This window comes from Varroa jacobsoni, unplaced genomic scaffold (genome assembly GCF_002532875.2).
Source record: "Varroa jacobsoni isolate VJ856 unplaced genomic scaffold, vjacob_1.0 scaffold_722, whole genome shotgun sequence".
Classification (NCBI taxonomy): domain Eukaryota; kingdom Metazoa; phylum Arthropoda; class Arachnida; order Mesostigmata; family Varroidae; genus Varroa; species Varroa jacobsoni.
Genome location: NW_019213624.1, coordinates 49622 through 70574, shown reverse-complemented (window position 1 = coordinate 70574; position 20953 = coordinate 49622). Strand labels below are relative to the sequence as shown.

Genomic DNA, 20953 nt, shown 5'->3' with positions numbered 1-20953 from the left:
GTTTGATTCGCTCGTGCTGCGTTGACTGAAAGAGCTCTGTGGCAAAGTCGGATCGATCGTCTGGCTCCACGTGCCACTATGTCAAAGCGACCGTTGTCATCTTCACCTCCGCATGGTCTTTTTTTTTTTATACCTCCTAGGGCCTGCTACCAGCAGACTTCTTTCTACGCAAATGTCCTTATACGCTCTTTCAGCAATGGCCACATTGACCGCTCGACATTGTGCTATTCAACTCGATTCGGTAGTACACGGTCCGATCTGTTGACCGTTGAAACGTGGGCAAAACTTGTCGGCTTTCGTCAGTCGTCAGCTATGCCACTCGTCGCAATTGCCCTCTATTTTTATGCATGTGCACGAGACAAGATTCGAACGTTCGAGTAGTGCGTACTAGACTGGTTCAAAGACATAACGATTGTCTTCCCGTCTTTTCTGTCAAACCTTTGGCCTCGCGGTCACGAAATCGGCGCTACTTATTGTTGCCTGTTTGTTATCACTACCGTCGGTACGTCGAATAGGAAAATACAACATCTGGGCGTTATCGTGCCCAAGCAATGCGTGCATGGCGGTCCTTAAAGACTGTGTCGACAGTTGTTGACCAGTGGGTCGGTTTCAGTTAGTTTTGCCAAACTACGTTATTGTGATTGCCAGCGGTCGTGTGTACAATGACGGGAAGGTCAAACACGTCGGGCCAATTAGGCAGCCGACCCAAACGTGCTTTGCCTCTTTGACTTGACTATGCGATGCTAATAAAGGCAGCGGTAGCGGCCAGCGTTTCTATCAATCTGCCCGTTTGTCACGACGGAAGTGCTTCGTTTATTTTGTGACCTACGTGAAAAACTAAACACCGTAAACACTGCGTGTCAGATCCATAACTTAGCCAAGGTCATACGATGGAAAAAGATATTACACCTTTAGATGTGATAGGCTGAGTATTTGGTCTTGACACATGGCATGCATACGCAAACGCCTCCCTTGAAATCGCATAACATACTATGATTGTGAGATAAGGGTTCGCATATATATACGAGTACACTAGATATGTATACCTAATGCAGCGTCGAACAACACCATTGCACCTTACAGACTGCGAATTTGGATTGCCGCAAGGGCATGTTCAAAAGCAGAGGGGTATACCAATAAGCTTGTCATCGCATGAAGGAAAACGCGCCTCGGAAGCAACATTGCAGAGCCCCAATCTGTACTCGCGATAAGGAGGCTGACTCAAAAGATGTATCGGCAAAAGTCAGCTGTGAGCATCCCGCCATTATGAAAAGATTGTAGAATATCCCGTCCGCTGACCGTATTTCCAATGCACGGGTCAGTGTCTCAGAGTAGTCCCAATATCAAATAGCCCGCGAAACGTCAGGTTTTTCCGGCGATATTCGACTGGCCTTGTGCAGGATTATTAAACTCGAACAGGTAACATTTGTAATCACTTGTTTGGCCGTTTGCCCTGGCGTGCCTGCAGTGACGTTACAGACAAGTGAACGCGTGATTCTAGAGTACGTCGCCCATATAATTTGCTGATCGACGTGATCTTCTCAACTCTGCCGCAGATCCACGTTGAAAATCTAGCCTTGCCTAGTTCATGATCCAACTATTCTCTATAGTTAATTTGTCTTTAATCTACTGCACATGGACATCGTAGCATTTTACCTGAGTGTGTTGTTGCGCCTATTCTACAGACATCTGTGATTTCCGGGAATATCCGAGCACACCCTCCCATATATATATATATGCCTTTTTAAATAAATGTATATTCTCCTTCTAAATAGACATAAAACACGATCGAACTGTTTCTGACTGAATATTTCGGAGCGTAATATCGATTCATTTTATAAGAGGGGGCGCGTTCGAAAGTGCTATACCGGCAGGTTCGAAAGGTCGATACCGACATTAATAGAATGCCGAATTATACTGAGGCTCATCACGGAAGAGGCCGGCCGTTTAGTCGCCGTGCATAAACGCTACACTAACTTTAGATTATAAAATAATTACCACGTTCCAGGATTAGTGGGGCTGAAGTTGTGCCTCGTATCGCGTACATATGCTATGTTTTCTTTTTTTGCACACAACTTTGCTGCCAGTTGTGGCTACGGACGCTGTTTGGCTCGTAAGTTACCATTGTAAATCGCTAGCCATAGCTACAAATCAGTGCCATATATTCTGTTAGCATTATTAAACAACCAAACAAGCAAGGCCACAGAGTGGACAAAGTCAACACGGGGCGAGGAAAAGGACAAGTATCCATGACAGCTTTGGTCTCACCGATCGACTGAGTTTGATATGATCTAATAATGTACGACGGAAGTATATACAAGAAGATAAAACTGTATTCTTCCACCATCATGTACTATAGCATTATGTGAATCCTTGTAGAAGTAGCCTAGAGATGTCACCTTAGAGAGATTACTGATGTGGTTGATGACGTTACATAAATAGAGAAGATGTCACTGACAAACCGTGCTCGCTGTAGGATGTCCGCATGACTGGCCGGTAGTGTTTAGATCGAAGAAATGTCCTGACTAGAAGTATCTACTCGCATACGAAGGAGTAAAATCGAATATCTGTTGGAAACAGATCGAACTAAGTAGAATTGCCTAGGTTTTCCCTGCACGTATTACATGAAGCGATAGAGGCAATAGTTCACTCCGAGAGCAAACATCCGAAACCTTGGTAAAAGTTGTGGCAATTACAGCACCAAATCGAACGGTACATGGATAGGGTGAATCTCTAAATCATCAGACTAGTTCAGGCAGGCAAGCCTATGTTGAAATGATTAAACATATGACTGTCAGCTCCTTCTATACCCCCCTGTAATCGTTCCTTGAATCGAAGACGCGCACAAAACAATTACAATAACTACCACAACTATTATCTAGCGCACTCGTATAATTATGCTACTATTGATGCTAAGCAATCCAGCTCACTCAATGTCTGCTTGTATCATTTGTCGAAGCTTGAACGTCTACCGAATAATGAGGTATTCATGGCTAGCCCTTTGACCGTGAACAGCGCACCGTGTGCAGATACAAACGTGGCCCGTGCGCTCGCACGCATTTCTAACATACACGTACAATCTGTGCCTCCTACATGTGCGTTGTTGTGCCTATTGTATGTCGCTTTGGTGGTCACTAACTTACCCATGCAACACTAGGCAAGGTTTAGAGTTTGGGTTGGTCTCCTCTTTTCGAAGTGATCTTGGTGTGGTCTGGTCGCTCGGAGAGATGTATGCCGCCCTGTGCGGTTTTAAACGCGGCAGTTATCGTTGATGGCGGCGCCAGCAGCGGCCTGTGTCGTTTGGTGGCGAGCGCTTAGAGTCTCTTTGTTTGACGGTGGAGAGTTGATGTTCGGGTCACACACTCTCACTCAACACTCACAGATTGCACACAGCTATACTCTATTACTCAATTACAATACTAGCACCATTAGTGGTGACGATAATGGCAGTGGTAAGAAATAGCAAGACTGTCATGGACCTCGTTAACCACCACTGACTAAAAGCGCTCATCGCAGCGCTGACGATCGGGTCAATGGCGCCCCAGCAACGGCAGGACAACGCGGGAGAACAACGGAATACGGCAGGTCGATGAGAGAGCACCAATTCCGATGATCTCACCATCCAGCTAGCTAGCTACGTTGGGCTTTATGGGAACGAAAGGGAAGTCGGTCTGATTCCCTCCTCCACTGCGCGGCTAATGGCAAGCCGCTGTCGCTGTCAGCAGTGGCGCAGCAAACCGATGGTGCTTGCGTGCTGAGGGCCCTTTGAGAAAGGGTAGAGCGACCCAGGAACGGTGGTCTAGAGAAAATGTATAGTATAGCACAGGGAACATTATGCCGTCCTATGGCGACCGTAGTATTAATACTCACGCTAGTGGTAACTTCGACTTATTTAATGAATAGGGTACGAGATGACTAGAGACAGGCTTTTTGCATGTTTTTCTAACGCAACAATACGTACGTGTCGCATCCCGCCGCAATATTTGAACGGTACAAGTAGCTAGCTAAACATGTATATAGGAAAAGTTGATTGAGAGTTCGTGTTTCGATAAGGGATTGGTAATGTACTATAAAAAAAAAAAAAAAAAAAAGGAAAGGAAAGGAAAGGAAAGGCGCAACACAAAGTGGTCTCAAGTGCTTTAAAAGAAGTTCATACTGATTGCGGTACCTCTAAGCAACCTTGAAGAGAGAGTATGTTGCGTATTTAGATTTATTTTTATCTACGCAAAGTTTAAAATTGTCCCAAAGGTTCACAACTTATGTATATATGTACCGAACGGTTTTCCGCCCCACAAAAACAAAAAGAAAAGATTTCGCTAAACATAATAGACGGCGTATATGTATTAGCAAAAGATTGTCTGTATATATCTATCCCTAAGGGGCGCACCCTTTTCTCCTTTCAACTGTCTTTCAACTAAACGATTCCGTTAAAAAAATCATGAAACAAATGCGTTACTGACAGGCAGAGAAACACGAATCGAATTGGATTATTGAGTCCTCTAGCAGCGATCGTCTGCTAAGGCACTGGCTACCGCAGTCGAGCCATCCTCTTAGGCGCAGTCCGCCCATCATTTCCCACGCGAGCGAGCCACGTTTAGCGCGGCAGACTAAATCTTATCCTGTACTGACCAACCGGGTCCCGTAGCCATTTCCTAGGCCATGAAATAATATATTTGGGGGATGGTGACTTTTTGACGCAGAAGGGCGGCAGAGATCTTCAGAAAGACGTCACCTTCACAGTCGCCCTATCGGTTACCGATGACTTTTTTTGAGACCATCGACCTAGGAATCTGCCATAGAATTGCTCGTTGAACAGTGGCTATGCAGCGCCTTCTGCAACCGTTATGTTCACGTTCATTCTACAACGTTCTCTTAGCTGCTGATGATAGTGAAACCTTAGAATTGAACAAGCCTACGGTTAAAGATACCTGCTAGTATCATAGATGAGTCAAACGAGTTAAAAATATCGTAAAACAATCCCATAACATTGTGGTATTATGAGTGCATCTGCGCAATTAGACTGGCCTCTACTTTCCGTACATCTAGATAGCGCCGGAACGACTTACCTCCTAGATCGCACATCAAAGCGAAAGTCTCTCAAATGCACGTGTTATTGTTGTTGCTGCCGTCCGTATTTGTGAGCGGGCTCGACTCGTGCCCCGTCACGCGTAACGTTTGTTTGGCCCCAAAATCATAATAGATACGAAGTGTGGCCATGTGTTCATATTGACCCAACGACGTTTGTGCAATCAAGAGCTAGCGCACATCGAGCGTTTTATTCCAAAAGAAAAAAAGAAGGACGTTTGCCTAATGCCGAAGACATGAATAGCAAGATTTGTAGATTGAACAAACTGAGAGCTCGATATCCGTGATGGATCTTTGTCGCTATAGATAACCGTGCTTCCCGTACCGCCATAGAACTATCGTCTTTAGATTTTTTATGGATTAGATTACAGCGGTCCGACGGAACGTTTGACGGCGGCGCTGGACGTCAAAGTCGAAACATTTAGATTCCAGTAGCATCAGGCTGGCCAAGAGAAGGGAACCAGCGGAAGAAATTGTGCGCTAGTTAGCTATTGTAGTCGTTCACTGTAAAAGCGGCCGGATGTTTATACTGCCGGCCCGTGGGAATATCTCTCTGTATCATCAGGCCATCATGGATTCTTTAACCTTCGACTTCGATTGGTCGCCTATTATGTAGTTGCCTGCTTTGTAAACAGGAGGAGCGGAAGAAAGGTCGATAATATTTCAATGAAAATACATTAGTAAATGATGAGCTTACCTGGATAACCACAGATATCGTAATGATCTAAAGGTTCGCTAGTGTCTTCCCAAACAAACTGTTGATCTAACATATGTTAAATTAGGCAAGATGTCTCTTGTCCTATGTAAATGCGAAGAATTATATTGAAACACCTATAAAATATATTTTCCCTCAGTCGCAGTATCTTTCAACACAGGTGTGGGGACACTCACCAATTTCTAACGCTATTATTTCGTTTGCTTAGAAGTATAACCGTTTGACACTTTTTGGGCTTACCTATACAGATCCAATTCGATATAGCCCGATGTAAATACATCTACATATTCATCTGTGCTCTTAATTTTGGTACATTCCAGCTGTGAGCTTTAGTAAACAGGTTGAAAATTGGCTGCAGCTGCCAAACAATGAATGTATAGTTAGTTCTACATTAAACTACATGATAATGGAGAAATTCGCGTGGTTGGAGTATGCGTTCTGACAATATTGCTTGAATAGGAACGATACTATGAGTAAACTGCACAACAATAAGCTAAATGACTGACTCAATGGATGTTCGGGCAGACGAGCGGATTATAATGCCCCCGTATCATTTACAATTATGGTAAGACCACACTGAAACGAAGAAGTTTACCCTATAATCGACATGCACCTCAATTATATGCAGATTACCGTTAGAATTAGATGCATGATTAACGAGTGAACGAGGTGAAGTTCCGTAGAGTTCTTTGCCCGGGCTATAGAACTACCGCTCTGTTGAGAACTGGAGTACTGAAGTTTCGACACACTGGGCTATGCATTCACTTTTTTCGACGCATTGAGTGTCTCAATATTTATGTCAGCTAAGTGATCAATTGCGATTCCATTATAAACATCCAATAAGTTTAGCTGTGTGATCACTTTTTTTTCATTGTTATTTTTTTTTTGACGGAACTGGTGATAAGTTCCGCCACTTAATTACCCCAAGCAGAAAACTTCTCTTTCCTCGTATACAGAACTCACCTTTGTGAAGATCGAGTACGAATATATTCAATACGTATCCATACATGAGCGTGTTGCTTACACTCACGTCAATGAAATATTTCTTATTTTATTGTGAACATATAATGCTCGCATAAAATGTTCGCTGCAAACAGGACACGACGCCGATGTGTCTACATCAGGAAGACATTAGGACTAGCACGTCTCGCGTCGAAGGCCAAAAAACAATATGTTTCTGTCGATTAGGCCTGCACGTTATAACCGGCAATAACGTCGGTCACTCTTAGTTGTAACCTCCAAGTTGCCTCCGTAAATACCCCGAGTGGCCTGGCAACGTTTCAAAACCCTAAGTAAAATGTCTCTCCATTCAAATTACTCTTCATCTCCAACAGTCATACATATATCGATTGATGCAAGGGTTCATCTAAATCATTTTGGAAAGCTCCAGGCTAAATGCATTCAGAAGATAGGGAAGATTCGTTATCTTATCAAAAAGTCCCTCCGTTTTGGAGCTTGTTTAGAGGTAAATGATCGTGTACCTATAACGCAACAGTGATTTGCGTATATATGGGGGGCTTCAACAAGGGCTACGTTGTTTTGATGCGATACGCGCGGACTGCCAAACAGGATTCTGAAATACATCAATATCTTTCTCTGTTTAATCGCACCTAAAGCGTATGGGTATGATAATCAGGTACACCGACGTTTCACTAAGACATACGCGTGTTTTTATGGCTCATGTATGACCAATTCAATTCAGTAAATTACATGTTTCGTTCGTTCAACTAATCAATTACTGTTTAATATTTTGGTGGGTTGTCGAGCGTGATGCGGCTCAACGCCCGTCCCAGACATAAAGGACTTGACGCTTCGACATACATGTATAAGAAAGACGTGGTAAGATTCATAGGAAAAGGTTCCAGCGATTTCACCATTTTTTTCTGGAGAAACGGGTTCCACTTGTCCAGTATTCAAAGGCACGTTAGCGAGTATACGTATGGCCCTACAAGGTATATTTGGTGTGACATTTGCCATACCGATTTACCGAAATGTAATTATTGACCTGACCATCTAGTTTTTTTTTTAAATAACAGTATATATGTTTGGATAATTAAATAAATTAGCCCTGCCAAGCCGGAATTAAGTTAATTAAATGGCGATGGGGAAATAGAAACATAATTAATGCTAAGGTGGCTGAGGCCAAAAACTGTCAAGTGGGAAAAAAAAGTGAGAATGTAAAGCCTAACATAATGAAAAACGACCTTAGAAAAACTATGGATTGGATTAGTTTTCGCTCCAGCATACAACTTCTCGCTTGGAATGTAAGTTGTACGGCAGTGCATACATGTACACGCGTAACAACTGAAGTGCACGATAAAAGCGGAATAATATCTCATTAAATATACCTATTAATAGAGAAGATAAAAGTAACCCAATTCCTGGAAATCGACAACTGCAATTTAAACCCAATCACGTAGTTACAATTAGCTGGCAGCTTATCCTATAGGCAAAAAAAATCAACTGATTGAGACTGGCTGACTGGAATCGGAGTTAAAAATCGGATGACCTATCCCGAGTCCATGAAACTATCGTTCTTACTATTATATTTTCTGGCGATTCCTCACTGAATTCAGAATCATTGCGGTTATGGGGTGTCATGTAGGTATGGGGCACGCAGCGGAAGCCGGCGTCGTTACACAGACCCGCCTGATGGAATGGAAAACATTTGTCAAACAAAAAAATTCAATGGGTTACCCATACCCAGAGTAATGACAAGTGTAACAAAAAGCAAATCCAATTTAGTAAACTTTGAACAATTACTTTGGCAATAAATGACGTAAAAGTACGGGCTTTTGTGTGAGGTATTCAAACAAGATTCTACGTTGACGCCAAGATGTCGAAAGGATGTACTAGTACGTGTTGTAAATATTCTATTTAACCAAATATGAAGGATTCGTGTTCGGGGTAGTTGAAGCAGCAGATGAAATCAGTTATCCTGTTAATTTTTTTATTGTAAGTGATTTCCGACGGTCTTAACCCAAGGGTGCGCGGTCAGCTGATGCTGCGGCGTACAGCGTACTTGAAGCATTAGTGCTCACTCATAAGCCGTTCGATGATTTATAAATGATCATTGGTAGTTCAAGAATCACCGGCACGCTCTTAGTCGCTCTTCAACTGAAGATTCATAGTACACTTTATTCATCAGCCGTTTCTATTTGGATGCGTCTGATGTTTCTGGCAGTTTGTCTTTGTCAGCCAGCTGCAGAAAGCCTTCGTCGTTCTAAGAGAATTCGATAAGCGTTAAGAATTCTCCCATCGGATAACTATGCGCAGAGTCATCGATGTATGAAAATCAGCCAGCCATCGTATTTGCGTATGTAAAATGAGCCATACCAATAGAGGCGACCCGGAAAGAGTCATGCACTTCAATAACCTAAGGAGCTTATTAAACACGAAACAGGCTGCTTGGTAAACGTACCGCCTGGTATCACACCTTTACGCGAAAGATACCAGCTTTGGGAACGAGTTATCAATCGTATTTCAGATTATTTTATTTGGCTGAACATCGAAGGCCTTCCTAAGTACAACGCAAAAAAGATTACCTATAGAGGTAATATAAGAAACAATGCGAATAGTTCATCTAGGAAGCTAGCAGGGCAAAACAGGCCAGTCAAAATAGCACAAATAAATATAGTTATATTTCTTATTTGCACCTTGAAGATGGCTCGTTAAAAGGTGTGAGCAATTTTTCTTTTCAGTTTCCGACTTAGTCTAACAAAGGTAAGTCTTCCACCGCCAAGTCATAAGCCACAAAAATGACAGACTTTCACAGCTTCCATTTCCCCACAAAGGCTATAAGAGCTGCGCCCATTGTAGCAAATTATGTAACAAATATCGCGTAGAAGAGGGGCGTGTTTAAAACCATTCTAGTTGAATCAGTCGTGGGCTGCCGTTTCGGAAACAAGAGGACCGACAGGTATGAAAATGCGTCACAGACCGGTTGGCATCAATTGATCAGACACCGCGTTAGCCTAATCCGTTTCTTATTGTTGTTATAAAGATCATTCACTTCTAGAAGAATTTGCGAAAGTCGTATTCTGTGTATAGTGATAGCAGTATAGTCCCTAGTTAATCTAAAAGTGATGTTGTTAATTAATAAGTATCAAACCTATGAGCACGGTGGAAGCGTACGTTTAGCGATCCTACACTTCGGTGGATTTTTAAAAAATTACAGATCTTGCAAAAAGGAGAGTAGTAGGAATAACATAGAAACTGAAGGTGCCATTAACGTCTTCGGAAGGCCTTGGTGTGTATGGATCTGGACGCAGGGCTCACATGTAGCAAAGGTTGTTATGTTTATTCTTAACTGTTGTCCTTCTATTTCTCCATGCATATACGTCTAACGATGTTATAATTGGTAGTGAAAAGAAATGATGGTACATCATTGTATTCTTCTGAAGTTCGCATTATCGACTGATGATTTCTCGGTCAGTACTAGCCGTTATGCGTTTGTCATTGTTGAAGATAGCGCTACTTACGTACAGAGCTTCCACATGTCGATCACTGTTTGCACGAAGTAAAGTGAGGACGTAAGTATAAAGTGGACGTAGACTGTAGATTGTTCCGTGGCATAACGTACTTAGATAGGGATATAGTGCAGCCCTTCTACAACACGATCTCTATACAGTCGGATAATTGGCCTAACTTAATACTCCCGTGTGACGGTCGTCGCAACGCACAAAGAAGCAACAAGTTCATTGTCAAATGACGCTTTATACATCTGTTCGAAATAGAAGAAAGTAAGGTGTTTCCAATATTAAAACATTATTCCAAACATTAAATAGATGTTACGTACATTTATCCAATCCAAGATACGCAAACTCTGCAGCAGCTCAAACGGCGAGTCGTTACGCTGCATACGCAGATCCGCCGCGAGGGCGGATTCACCACCGACTACGCCTTTGATTGCAAAGAAACGAAACCTAATGTATCAGTGACACGCAATACCATAAAAATGTGGAAAAACAGGGCAAGTGGGTGGCCAAATCAAATATTATTTTTTTTTGCTCGTAAACAGGGAGATAAATAAGCATAATTCTTAAATAACATTGTAATAATTACGTTTAAGAAACAAATGTTATGCTATTTTATAGATTTAGCGTCTCACAGGAATGTTCGCAGATCGTGAGATTAGGACATTAAAAATAGCCCTAAAGAGCAGTTTCAGTTGGTTTTTTTTTTCGTTGATATTTTTCTCGGAAAATTTACGGCTTTGGACAAACGCTCCGATTTAAGCATAGGTCACATTTATTTGTTAACTAGGATGATATATTAGATATCTAGGTTGATGCATCTGTCGTACATCATAGATTAAACAGAGTTACGCACTAAAGAGAAGCGTTCATTTTGACTGTTCTCCAGAAGCTTCTTTTAAGAAGACCTAAGTGAGATCACTTCTCGCGGAACCTACGTTACTTATATTACCCCTGTAAGACAATTACGACTTTCATGGTGTGAACAAGTCCTTTCAATCATTATTTTAGAAGAATTTATTCTTACTAGATTTAGTTATGGTGAGCTTTGCTAGACTCATCATGGGTTTCTTCTACAGATCGGCATAATAACCATTTGTTGACGCTGAAGTAGAAATCGCATATTTATGGCGACGCGCTCGTAAATCACCCAAACCATACCACGCAAGTCTTTCAATATCCCTGGTTTCTATGCAGGATACTTTTTACCGACCCATTCGGATTCTAGGTTAGTCAGATGAGATATTTCTCCATACGAGGCCAAAATCTGGCAATAAGAAATCAGCAGTTCACGAGCTATGGCTAAATTTTTCGCCACACATAGAGCTGTGCAATAGAGATAGACTGAAGATTACAAATCGCTTATGAAGGATCGCTTAGGATAAAATTGGATAAACTAATGGTTTATTACCAATGAAAAGCATTTGAAAACAGGCAGCGCGCAGACTGTAAATTAGCCTAAGCCTTCGTATCTCGTCCACCTTCACAAGGCATTTTTGTTATTATATATTGTACGTTGTACCTTTTACATGAGTCCTGTAGGGGTGAGCAGGACGCTCGTCAATGTTAGGGTCACCTATTGGTCGTTTTAGGAAAGCTACATAAAACCGTAGATAAAAGACCCTTGATCGCATAGTTCTATGAACTATATAGATAGATATGCGATCTGTGAACAACGATATAGAAAAACAATTTTTTCTATCTGCAATTATTGTTATGACTAGGTTAGGTTAGGTTAGGAGCAAAGGTGAAAAATAGCTATCTCTTATCGAAACGTTAATGAGGTCCAAAAGCTTAGCAGGTATTCCTTTGAACCCTCGCTCAAATTGACAGGACTTCAATGTGTAACTCACAGTCCAGGATAGATACTAGCTTGCCTTCTTCTTTTGCAGATGCCGCAAGTGCATACCTGTCCGCGACCTAGGTTGAAGGGGTTTTGCCTGGCGGTGGCATAACTTCTTGATATGACTAATAGTTATCGTTGCCATGTTTTGTACTACTACTACTAGTTGTATTTAGAATTACCCGAGTACGAAGTGGCATGTACATGACGACATTGTTTCGTCAGAGGAGTATCCTACCGATGCATTAGATGTTTGCACGGACAATAAACTGATTAGAGTGGTCAAACATTTTTACAACAATTAACATTTTTGTATCCAATAACTGTGAGGTTTCTGAACCTTTAACAGTTTTTCAGAAAATATGATTGAATAACGTTTTCTTGGATAGATATATGATGATTATCTATAAATTCGGCCTTAAGATCATACTTAATGAATTTGTATACAAGCAACAAAATTTCCTCTTGCAGGCTTTTTTACTCTACTATATAGTTGGTAAAACCTATCCGTCTCGCTGAGAACTCAATTAAACTTACGGATATCTATCGAATGGCTCATCTGACTCGATAGCTCACTCCGCTCTACCAATAACATTGGTAGAAATGAAGAAGTGAATGTCTTTTATCATATAAGTCTGTAATCATAGAGAATGAAGTGGGTCGGAGATAATAATTTGTCAGTAGTAGTAGCAGCTCATTTATAAACAGACTGAACGATGTTTTCGACAAGCACTATTGACGTCAACGTTTGAAACATCGATAGGCCAAAAGTTCATTGCGTTTCATGTATACGTGGGCAATCAGCTGCCCGATAGTCGGGTTGAAAGTGTAGACATCCGGATGGTAACGGCACGCTTGGAATTCATTCGGCAGTTGTTAGTGCTACAAATATGTACGATTCAAGTTTTTTTTTTTTCTATAAACATTTAAAGGTTAGATAGATAGAGAATGGCCTGTACGATTAGGAATGAAGTTACAAACAACAAAAGATCGTGTGGTGCACCGAACACTCTGTACGTACCGGTGTAAACTAGCTAAATTTAGCGATATCGTTTGAAAAGGACCAGGGTCTTCTAACTGCAGAAATAGATGGCCAGATGACTGCGAATCCCTGAGATGTATCGTATATTTCACTATCGTAGAAATCGTTTGGACCTGCAGAAAGTTGAGCATGAAGGATCTCTAACAAAAAGCCTCTACAAAAACGGGCTAGCGCAGATTGATTACTGTTAGCATTCTATAGCTTACTGGGTATAATTTCGCACACAAGTACGCCACATGTAAGGAACTATACTTATATCAAAGAAGTTACCTATAAAATAGAAGCTCTTTGGTTGCTTTGTCAACGAAGTCCGTCGCGTATGTAGAACTGGCACTGTTTTTGCTACAACTAAATTGTCATGCTTACAACAGGTGCTTAACAGCTCCGCTGACCTCATGGATGGAGACCTACTGCATCAACACTCACCATTACGGCTACCATTAATGAGAAGGCCATTGTTTGTGTTGACAGTCTGCTACGTCAGGTTAGATATATTTGTCATCCCGTAAGAGGTTACTACATAAAGCGTTCGGTGAACACTGTGCCTAGGTACGGCACCAACAATGGCCAGTTAGTTAAACGACGTTAACAGCGGACGACTTGGGCAGCAGAGGCAACGCAAATTCAGATAGAGAAAAAAAACAAGCGAAGAACCTCGCACATGCCATATAGAGTGGTTAGCTCAATCAGTAAACGTACGATGTTTATCTATGTAAGAATATGGAATACAACTGTAGACGAGACAGTATCACCGACAGAAATTATATATTGAAAAAGAACATGTGGTATAACCTGACCGTATAGGCAAGAGAAGAGCAAAAAATGCCATTTTCTAGAGAAATTTTTCGAAAAGTATAATTTTGACAAGGCCTGAAATAGAAAAGATGTTAACACATAATGGTTCTCTAAATTCAGGTGAAAACGCCGAATAACCCACCAAAAAGCGCCTAGCCTGAAACAGGCCCTAGATATTTGAAAGGCGCGCCAGCATTAACGTCAGCTGCGATGGCTGGTGCAGTCTCTGTATGCAACGCCCTGCAGAGCCATGTTATCTTGTCATATGAACAGTGTTCTATCGCACAACGCTTAGGATACATGTTCTTCAACCGTGGGCAGATGCTGTGACGACGTTGTCGTTCGGCGATTTGTTAAACCAGCAGGGTAACTGGTTTGTCTAATTATGGCCGCAGTAATTGTTGAAGCGCTTCCGCACCCACAAGCAGCTCGGACCTGTCAACCTATGTAAATAGAAATACATCATCGGATAGAATAATCAACAGTATCGTATCACACGGTATATCATATGTTTAGGTTCGGTACATTTTGACTCTATTCGATTTGGTCGAATGAAGTCAAAATGTATCGAATATTCTATTTGAGGGACTTCTAGGTAAAACCTATCGGCTCAGTTGGTAAAGACGAACGTCGACGCTGTATTCAACAGATCTTTTTCTTGCCTTTTTATGTCTACTTCAAATTGAAAAAACTACTGCTCTTCGAAGCTTGTCAGTACTGTTGAGACAACTCGACATGCCTTTCAAAGCGGTAAATGAAGCCGGCGTTACTGGAGTGCGAGTAAGACATATTAGGTTTCTGTTCCGAAACGGCGTCATGTCTCCGACACGATGCAGACGCTGGTCGTCCGGAGCGTTTCCTCGAGTTCTCAGAAGGTATCTGAAAAAACACAATAGAAGACCCGTACCGATGACCTAGCCTTCCTGAAGTTTCTCGTACATTCCTTATGTATGCCAGCTATTAAGGCTACTGTTAATATGCGTCTGCTTCCTTGAGCTATGTTTTCTCGTTGAGGTGTTTGCTTTTTAATTCTATTATCGTAATTTGACGAAAAGGCCACTGGAACTGTTGGTATCGTCATGAGCCTCAATCGAAATGAAGTAAAATGACCCCTCCGTTGAAAACACGAAACAGTTTTCATTCGGACACGAGACGTATGACAAATACGAAGGTAGCCTTGTACCGCTCCTAGTTAAATTTGTTCAAAAAGTGAGTATCACCATTGACGTAATGTTGTGTTATAGTTAACGTGCCGTAATTAGCTTCCTCTCGCTATTGATCCGAGCCGAAGCCCCTAACATCGTTCGGTTCCATCGCAGGTTATCCTCATGTACCTCAATTGACGTAACACGTTCCGTAAAATAACATAACACTCATAGTGTGTGTGCTTATATCTTCAAAAGCATCTGCCGCTGTGACTACGATCGATGTGCGTAAATAGTCCCCTGATAAGTATGGTCAAAAAGTAGGCCCGAGCGCCCTACTGGTTAGCCAAATAAGCGAAATATCTTTGCTCCATTTGTGGAAGTAAAGTTTCACACAATTTCTATAAACACTGTATAAATAGTTAGGAACGATAAAGTTTATAGGTCATGATTCGGGTCTATATCTTATTTCATATGTTGCTTACTGACTCTCTTAAAGATAACACTGAGGAACCTATTGACGATTAGTACTCAGTTATTTAGGTACAGATTTACATGCACAGAATAAGAATAAAAACCATAGGACACAACGAAAACAAACTGTTCACGGCGGAGAGCCGCCATTTTACGTCCGCTTGAATGGCAGAAGATATGCTAACTATCGTAATTTTCAACGATTATCAAAATACCATGCCCATTTAAATGACTTGGGTGGCCATTGTCTTACTTTGGACAAATACCGACTCTGTGGCGTTATAACATAGTATCAGAAAAATATAGAAATTGTCTTAGGACGTTCCTGTGTTGTACAGTTTAACTCATCCTTTATTGTAATCACTTACGTAAATACAATTATTTTACCATGTATCGGATAAAAAAAAACGTCCCGTCAATGTCATCTTATCTTCTATAATTCTTATCTTCTATTCTTCAAAAAAATATATATACCATATGTATATATATATATTTTTTGTAAATTAACTATTTGTAGACGCTTTTATACTTATAACTAGTTATAAACTGACAAATTCTGCCACTACTGTGCTTTCAAGTTATATTTCAGTTTTACTTTATCTATGAGAACGATTGTAAACCTTTCAAGCAAGAGTCGCGTCCTGTTGATTTTGTAAGGACAGCTTGAACACGACCAGCTCGATTGATAGTGTCGCACTTTTCGCCCTCAAGTCCTGAAGGTGATCATTATGTGCGGGCACTCATGTTTCTCTGAGTGTCATCACGGAAGTTGGTAACATAGAATGGCTGAGAAGCGCGATTCAAGTCATATAGGAGTGGAAACTGAATCATATTTTAAGTAATTAATAATTGACGCAATTAATAAACAGTTGCGTCAACAACTGCTGCTAGTCAACAGCTGTTGATAAACAGAGATTATAGGCCAACTTTCTTCTTCGAGTCTTCTCCGCAATTTTATACTATTTGTTCTCGATAGATTACCGATAGACTCGATAGCAGATTTGATCTTGGTGTTCACAGTACTTTCCTGGAAGCGAGGATTTCCTTTTTGTACAGCCAGAGACAACTAAACTGATGGTGTTTTCGAGAACAATCTATACAAAACTTTCAACTTGAAACTTCTCGCTTCTTTAATAAGTGCTAATTTTAGGTGCCAAACCACTTATCGCATTTTGCCAGCAGCATTTCAGTCCATCGAGACCTCTGCCCTCGAATGCAGATAATTCAATGACTATGGTTATTTAAAATTAAAAAAAAAAATAAATAAATAAAAAATCGAGAGCTATCAGCTTCTTGTGGCTTTGCTATCTCGAGTGAAAAATGTGTTCCCTCGACGTTTATACGTGAGTGTATATTTTATTATGTTTCCGTATAAACACCATAAACGAGTAGCTATATCTATCAAGTATTATATGTATCTGACAAATAGTCGAATAAGATAAGTTTTATTTATCTCCCAAAAACATATAATAACAAAGTAAGAAAATATTAAACCAATAGATAACGCTACATGTATAATGTAATACTTATGTCTTACTTAAAGTTATGTTAATAGAGAGCAAAAATATAAATGAACGAATCGAAGCCCAAGTAGCTATTGGCTATCATGGCATTAGGACATACAGAAGAACGAGTAGGAGCATCCCATATTATCGTCACTGATGAAAAGCTTTAACTTTTCTGCTGATACAACCGACCGCGATCCTCGGGTAGTTGATATGGCCAACTGCACGAAGCGTCCGTGTCCAGTGTCGGATGGATGGATGGAGAAAGGCTTGCGCGTACCTGATTTTATCTAAAAATCCGTTTAGCGAATTGTATGATATTCGTTGTTCGAAGATCGTCGAAGGTAGGACATTAAGAAGATGCTCGTTAGGAATTAGTGCCGCTAACCGTCTACCGATTGGTAGACAACTTTTTGCAGAAGAAACAAATGCATCATATTCACTTATATATAATATGGGCAGTTTTTACGAGGAAAAGTACCCGAAGAATGGATTTGCGAAGCGTCCTAGTAATGTCGTAGACAAGGTGAACAATTCACGATCCTGTTGCACCTACGTTTAACAATGAAGTCTTCATAGAGTCTTTGTAATACTACTCACTTCTTGTTACGCGTTTTTTTTTTTTCTAGTTTTCTAGCGATTTTCTAGTTACCTCGAAGCTGTACCGGTGCTTCAGTAAAGCATTTTAGACGTTTAAGTTATTCTATCTTTCTACTAAATCAACATTTTCTATTCATTGGTAAAAATGTTATACGTTGAGAAAGCTATTTCTGTAATTCCTATTGTCGACTTTGAAAATCTAGTGCCCTAGACCCTTTATAAAGCCACTTTATATATATATATATATTGGATAATAGTAATATTTGGCTGGATATACATCTGATATTTTTATGTCGTTAGATCAACTAAATTTGGAATAAGTTTTAACAATCGGGCAATCATTTCTAACTAGAGTAAAATGTATTTTGTATCTTTTTTTTTCATTAAAAACATATATGCGCTGCTTGCCTCGAAGATGACTTGGACCATTTCGGTGATTTTTCTAGTTTAAACTTTGCTTGATGGGAAAATATTATGGTGAGTGCGACCTGTCGCGTAAAAATCGATTTTACGTAAAACTATCTCACAGACGCTAACATAAAGCAGATGAATAACTACTTCTTAAGGAAGTTTTAGCAACTATGATAGGGGATTTGCGAAACATCCCAATGTAAAAGTCGTCTATACATATATATATGAAGCTATACGAAAAGGCATGAAATTGCATTGTTGAAAAAAAAACGTGTTTTTTCTCACCATCCAGTCTGTGTTTATGGAATTAGCTTTAAAAAATAGTTGAGAATCTCCGAAAGATGATATCTTAACAGATATCATCCTTCCGAGGCTTATATCAATTCCCTAACTAACGGCCGCTATAGAGCTTACTAAACGATTCAATATAGAAGTCTGCTATATATATATATATATATTCAAGTAAATTCAATACGTTCAATGCGGGGATTCGTTCTACTGCCCGGGGCAAATATTATCCATTATGCGACATTCGATGTAACCTGCTCCTAAGACACCACTGAAAATAACTACTTCGTTGATGTTTAAGTTAACGGCCTCGCTTTTATCGACAATTCAGCTAATTAGATTCATGAAACGCTACCTTTGCCCCCAGAAAGACAACAGGGAAAGAGAACAGATATGAAACTGAACAAGATAAGACAGATAGAAATGAAAGAGCTAAATTGGTTTAGATAGCATAATTTTTCCATTGTTATCCCTTACAAAGTATTAAATTGTAGTACAATATGTGGAAAAATTATTCGTCTAAAGGAATGTCGATGAACAATTTTTTTCTCGGTAGATGATGTCACTACCTGACGCAGACAAATCGATTCCTTCGGAATGGCACGGAGGAAAGTTTGTTCCCAGCCACTTGTTGTATCATAAAGCGTTACTTGATTTATATCGTTCAAGTTAAGCCTTTTTAAATAATGTACTAATAATAATTACAATGATTCTACTATTGGCATATTATGATTTAAATGTACGAAACTCATCTCCGGCATATTAGCTTGTTGAAGAGTGACTAGCTATTTATAAGGGTACGACTCGTCGAAACCCGCTATCGGTGGTCACCATGTAAGCGTCGCACACGGCTCGAAGACTGTGCTAGCTCACATAGGGATACTCGCACACGTAATAAATAATCAGCACACGCTTTACTGCCATAATCAGTCGCCTGTCGTCTGCTTCGACGGCAAACAATAATTCTTTTGCTTTTCCTTTATGCAACGACAGGTCTAGGCGACGTTTTTAAGGCGCTTTTGGCGGATGGTGAATAGACAACTTCGTTCTAACATGCCTTAAGCCGATAAGATAACGCGAAATGATTTTTTTTTCGCAAATAGAGATACGAACAAAACGATGCTAAAGGTCGGCCTTGAGTGACGCTTTCTGCAGCTGAGCGCAACGGTGTGTGCGGAGCGGCGTTTGCTACCGTCAACCGCCGGTACTCAGGTCGGTAAACATACGCATACTCTGAAAGCTCCGAATGATGAGTCGGTTTTTGACAAAGATGTTCTTCAAAAATTTATTTATCGGAAGAACGACGAAGTCCAGTCCTGATCCTGGATGCGCTCAGTGGTTCGTTGGACTCGATATTTAATTCCAAATATGGCTGCGTGATAAATAAGTGTCTTTTACACCACATCATGATTGATAGGTAGCAAGATGGCGAATAAATTAGATAAAATATGGAACAAGTAACTCATTGCGCAATCATGTTCGACCAGCGCAGTTTTTACAAACACTATATTCGGAAAGGTTTCCACAAGCGATAGATCGTTTAAGGAAGTACTGGAAGGTTTCAATCGCGCATAAAAACGAGTAATGTATGATTCTGTTAACAGGCAGTCTAACACAAATTACCTAACCTTATAGTTTAAATATTCACCTTACCAAGTTCCAGTCAGTGCCCGATTTTATAATACAATGTGGCAAAGCGATCATCTATTTAATTCCAGGGCATCACACTTCGAGAAGATCCTGTTTGACTTTAAACTAGCTATTTTATCCAAAGGAAGACCTTCATTTTGAAATAACTAGCCAGCAATTGCGACTTGATACGCCTGGCCAGTTGTTAACCCAGTTTTTGATATAAATTCTCTAGTGTCAACCATATATCATAAACCGTGTCGAACGGCCGGCTCGAAACCAATAACATTTAAACGGTGACTCTTTAGATTTCGCTGTGGTAAATAGGGTAAGTGAGCGCTTCGGTAAGCCTTAGCCTCAATGAAGTTTCATCATAATTACTTTTCACACTTTCTATTTGGAAGCAGTATAGGAATTAGGTAACGATAGTTGTGCGCAGTAATGGCGAATGTAAATATTTACTTTATCTGATGTTCCTACACTCGTAAACGGGCCAGCGCTTTCGTGTGTGAAACAAATGTGCATTTACCACATTGTGTAAAGTTGATCTATTTCGAAACAGCAAACAGTCCGCACTGGCACCTTCATGCCCTCCTACAGTCAGTACTTCGAATGAACTAATTACTCTTATTGTTTCAAACTAAATAAGGCCTCATTGTAGGCAACATCTATATTGACGATATCTAATTTACTTGTTCGTAGACCTGACACCGGTCAATACGGTCTGACTGAATGGTCACGAGAAAACCTTTTACAGACTCAGCCCGCGACTATATACTATGCTTATAGTAAACATGGACCGGTACAAACAATATGTTTTTGTAGGTCTATGCCGAATTTACATTTCAGACTGCAAATCGAATCGCCAGAGACTTCGTTCGCCTCATTTTATCGTTGAGGTCTGAAAGTTGTCAGAAGCAGCTAGCGCCCTGAACAACGCGGGGAT

At 40.6% G+C, this 20953-nt stretch overlaps 1 long non-coding RNA gene across 2 annotated transcripts in view; it reads right to left on the bottom strand.

The window, feature by feature from the left end:
* Positions 1-13896: 13896 nt before the first annotated feature.
* LOC111262992 (uncharacterized) overlaps positions 13897-20953 on the bottom strand; it is a 46049-nt gene continuing 38992 nt past the window's right edge. For both annotated transcript variants that reach the window (XR_015312100.1, XR_002681964.2), the window contains 2 exons: positions 14695-14834; positions 13897-14398 (listed from right to left, as the gene is read on the bottom strand). This is a non-coding gene — a long non-coding RNA (uncharacterized LOC111262992). The remainder of the gene's footprint in view (positions 14399-14694; positions 14835-20953) is intronic.